This window comes from Pipistrellus hanaki, assembly GCF_964339955.1.
Source record: "Pipistrellus hanaki genome assembly, chromosome: 3".
In the NCBI taxonomy this organism is placed as follows: domain Eukaryota; kingdom Metazoa; phylum Chordata; class Mammalia; order Chiroptera; family Vespertilionidae; genus Pipistrellus; species Pipistrellus hanaki.
The window spans coordinates 166,555,366-166,560,249 of NC_140505.1; the positions used below are offsets into that span (position 1 = coordinate 166,555,366).

General features: G+C 43.6%; 1 pseudogene across 1 annotated transcript; it reads left to right on the forward strand.

Moving 5' to 3' along the window:
• Window positions 1–1,554: 1,554 nt before the first annotated feature.
• LOC311619755 (ATP synthase subunit alpha, mitochondrial-like) lies at window positions 1,555–4,634 on the forward strand (annotated as a pseudogene). Its single transcript has 2 exons — window positions 1,555–2,745; window positions 4,243–4,634. The product of its transcript is annotated as an ATP synthase subunit alpha, mitochondrial-like (transcript).
• The last annotated feature ends 250 nt before the right edge of the window (window positions 4,635–4,884 follow it).

Sequence of the window (4,884 nt, forward strand, 5' to 3'; positions counted from 1 at the left end):
GGAGGGTGCGCGGCGCCGGGTCCCAAAAGGTAGGAGCTGCGCGAGAGAGTCAAGGTCAGGAGGCGGGGCCGGCTGGCGGCCTCTAAGCCCATGTGCAAGCGCCCGCGGGCTCTTCTCTCGCCCACTCGGAGCCAGGTCCCTTACTTACTTAGCAAGTGACCTGAGTCTCACCTTATCCTCAGTGAAGTGGGGAGATGAAGCCTACCACGTAGGTTTGCAGGGTGAAGGGTATGACACAACCGGCTCTTTTATTGAGAAATGCGCCCAAGGCTTTGGAGATAAGAGGGACGGGATTTCAGTCCTGCCTGCATCCCTTACTAGCAAGGCCCTCTTGGGCAAGTTACTTGGTATGACTAAGTTTCAGCTTCATTTTTTTTTCTTCTTTTTTGTTAGAGAAGATTTATTGGGTAAATTACAGAGGTAGAAAAAGTAATTCCTAGAAGAAATAGGCGTAGGAAACAAGTCTAGAGGTAAAGGAAGGGCCGTTGGAGCTTGGGAGTGAGGAAGCTAATGGTAAGGTTGGGGTGGGGAGCGGGGGAGGAGGGGAAGGACTAGGGAAAGACATGGGCGTGCTCAATGGAAGGAGAAAAAGCTTAGCTTCATTTTTCTAAAAGGAGACAATGCTATCTACTTCACAGGCTTACTCTGAGAATTGATTATATAATCTGTTTAAAACACACAGCGCACAATAGGCAACTGTTTCTTTCTTAGGAAAAGGTCGAGGCTTCCTGGAGCTGTAACCCTAATTTCTTATTACCAGGTTAGGCACTGGACACCCTACCCGCAGCTCTCAGCTTGAAGGGTGAAGGAAGCAGAAACTGGCCTGCTTCTCCTTCACAGGCACCTAGAGATCAGCATTTTAGTGCAGGAAGGCTGATGATATCTAATCCTTCCTCTTTGTTTTACTGAAGAGAAAACTGAGTTCTAAAAAAAGTGACCTAACTTCTTAGTGTCAAAACAAAAGCTCTAAGATATCTCTCAACTTGGAAGCTGCCTCATTCCCATGAAAAACTGTAGATGGTTCTATTCTGTGGAAATCTGAGAAATTCATAACAGCTATCCCCATCACCCATTTCCCCGGGGGAGGGGGGGGGGGAAGGTCACTGACTCTGACAGAGCACAGACTCTAGAGCCAGGTCATGAGTTCAAACCCCAACTTCACCATTTCCTAGCTGTCAAATCTAGGGCTAGCTGCTCAGTCCCTCTCTGCATCAATTTCCTCCTCTGCAAAATGGGGGTGAAATAGATCTTATTCCATAGAGTTGTCCTGAAAATTAAATAGATACATGCAAAGCACTGAGAACAGTGCCTAGCACCTAGTAGGTGTTTTATAAGTGTTAGCTCTTCCTTTTAATAGTAATTTATTAATATTTTACAATTTAATAATAAATATAATTTTATAGGCAGTGGAATATTTTGGGGGTTTGTTGTTGTTTTGCCTTCTCTGATACCCAAAATTTCTATTGTTTGCCACTTTTCTGGGGATAAGTTAAAAACCATATCTGAGTTAGTCCAGAGGCCGCGGCTGCAGAGGAACTACTGAGAAGCTGAAAAATGTCCATGTGCGGTGCCGTAACTGTGGCCGGCACTCTTCCTCAGCGGGCCAGGCTTGTCTCCAGAACTGCTTTGGGGTCATCCTTCATTGCTGCAAGTAATCTCCATGTCTCTAACACTCGTCTTAAGAAGATTGGCACTGCCACTGCTCTGTTATTGAAGAGCAGATTTTTGGAGCTCATAACTCTTTGACCGTGAAGGGACTGGGCATGTCTTAAGTATTGATGATGGTATTGCCTGAGTACATGGGCTGAGGAATGTTCAAGCAGAAGAAATGCTAGAATTTTCTTCAGTTATTGAACTCGACAATGTTAGTGATGTGTTTAGAAATGATAAACTAATTAAGGAAGAAAATATTGTGAAGTGCACAGGAGCCATTATGGATGTTCCCATTGTTGAGGAGCTATTACATCATGTAGTAGATGCCTTTAACCATGCCATGAATGGAAAGGGTCCAGTTGGTTCCAAGACCCATGGGTGAGCTGGCCTGAAAACCCCTGTGATCATTCCTCAAGTTTCTGTGCAGGAACCAAGGCAGACCAGCATTAAGGCTGTTGATAGCTTGGTGCCAATGGTTGTTGTCAGTGTGAGCTGATTATTGGTGACCGACAGATTGGCAAAACATCAATTGCTAGCGACACAATCATTAACCAGAAATGTTTCAATGATGGATCTGCTGAAAAAAAGAAGCTGTGCTATATCTACACTGTTACTGGTCAGAAGAGATCCACAGGTGCCCAGCTGGTGAAGAGACTTAAAAGTGCAGATGCCATGAAGAACACCATAGTGGTTTCAGATGCTGCCCCACTGCAGTGCCTGGCTCCTTATTCTGGCTGTTTTATAGGAGAGAATTTTAGGGACAATGGCAAACATGCTTTGATCATCTATGGCGACTTATTCAAACCTGCTGTTGCTTATCGCCAGATGTTTTTGCTGTGTGCCAATCCCTGGTCGTGAGGCCTATTCTCATGTGTTTTCTGTCTGCATTCCCATGTGCTAGAAAGAGCAGCCAAAATGAATGATTCTTTTGGTGGTGGCTCCTTGACTGCTTTAACAGTCACAGAAACACAAGCTGGTCATGTGTCTGCTTACATCCAATGAATGCCATTTCCATCGCTGACAGACAGATCTTGGAAACAGAACTGTTCTACAGAAGTATCCACCCTGCCATTAACATTGGTGTGTTTGTTTGTTTGTTTGTTTGTTTGTTTTGGGGGGGGTTGTGTTTTGTTTTTTTCGTGTTTTGTTTTGTTTGTGTGTGTGTGTGTGTGTCTGTGTGTGTGTGTGTGTGTGTGTGTGTTTGTTTGGGGTTTTTTTTTTGCTTTCCACTAATTTTATATGAAAACACCCTTTCCTCCCATTTTTATGACACTGTTTTATTCTTGCCAAATTCGGCCTCCCTCCCAGCAAGCTCTAATGCATACCCAAAAGAGCTGTTGGAACCCTCATGAGGCTATATACCCTTCCCTCCCCAAAACTTTCCATCCCAAATTCAGTCTGTCTTAATACTCTTGGGAAATTTCCTCTCTGGGGGACAGTACCAGGCACCATAATTCCTTGGCCTTTGCTCAAAAGGTACTATCCCAGGGAATCAAAGAAGAGAGGCAGCCCTAGATATAGAGAAGGGGCCTTTGTGTATTCAGCCAGAGCACAAAGGCTCCAGGGCCTGTAGCTTTGGTTTGCCTCAAGAAAGTGAAATTAGAGTTTGTGGAAGAGAGTAGAACTAGAACGCTTATTGGTAAGCTCATCCATGACATCTAGAATGTTGCTCAGAAGAACTTTGAAAGTGGGACATTCATCTGCTTCCTCATGCCAGCAACTGTACATGATGGTATACACCCTTTCTGAATCTAGATGAGGCCTGTAGAGACATAGGCCTTGGGCAATATATTCAGCAGTTTCACTGTTAGTAAATCTCTCATATGGCATCTTCCCCAGAGAGTAAATTTCCCACATCAAAACCCCAAAAGCCCAAATGTCAGATTTGCTGTTGAACTTGCTGTACATAAGTACTTCTGGTGGAGACCACTGGACTGGAAATTTGGAGCCTATTGAGCTTGTGTATTCATCATCCAGAACATACCTCAGTTGCAGGCTCGATGCCCAGCCCCCAGTCAGGGCACATGTGGGAGGCAGCCAATTGATGTGTCTTTCTCACATCGATGTTTCTGTCTCTCCCTCTCTCTTCCTATTCTCTCTAAAAATATCAATGGAAAAATATTCTTGAAGAAAGAAAGAAAGAAAGAAAGAAAGAAAGAAAGAAAGAAAGAAAGAAAGAAAGAAAGAAAGAAAGAAAGAAAGGAAAGGAAGGAAGGAAGGAAGGAAGGAAGGAAGGAAGGAAGGAAGGAAGGAAGGAAGGAAGGAAGGAAGAGAGAGAGAGAGAGAGAGAGAGAGAGAGAGAGAGAGAGAGAGAGAGAGAGAGAGAGAGAGAGAGAGAGGGAGAGGAGAAGAAAGAAAGAAAGAAAGAAAGAAAGAAAGAAAGAAAGAAAGAAAGAAGAAAGAAAGAGAAAGAAAGAAAGAAAGAAAGAAAGAAAGAAAGAAAGAAGAAAGAAAGAGAAAGAAAGAAAGAAAGAAAGAAAGAAAGAAAGAAAGAAAGAAAGAAAGAAAGAAGAAAGAGGGAGGGAGGGAGGGAGGGAGGGAGGGAGGGAGGGAGGGACAAACAAAACATTGGTTTGTCTATGTTCTGAGGTGTATCTGCTGCCCAACGCAGGGCTGTGAAGCAGGTGGCAGGCACCATGAAGCTGGAATTGGTATCAAGAGTTGCTGCTTTTGCTCAATACTGTTCTGATCTCAATGCTGCCTGCCACTTAATAACTCTTGGTGTGCATCTAAGTTCTGAAGCAAGCAGAGTATTCTCCCATGGCCATTGAAGAACAAGTGACTATTTATGTCGGTGTAAGGGAGAATCTTGGTAAAATGGAACCCAGCAAGACCACAAAGTTTGAGAGTACTTTTTTGTCTCCTGTTATCAGCCAGCACCAAGCCCTGTTTAGCAATGTCAGGGCTGGTGGAAAGGTCTCAGAACAGTCAGGTGCAAAGCTGAGATTGTAACAAACTTCTTGGCTGGATTTGGAGCTTAAACCCCTGTGGAGTTTTGTCATTGTTTCTTCTAGTAGTCAGTCTCATTTGTAAAAGAATTACCCTCATACTCCAGATGTACAGAAATTACCTAAAAAACAAAGGTTCCGTATTGCAAAAAAATATACACACAGTATATCTTATCTTACATCTATGTAGGTCATCTGGGAGAAGAAGCAACACTAGAAGTCAGTGGTGGCTTGCCTCAGATCAGATTAGTTCATTTGAACTCATTCTTGAGATATGAAAATT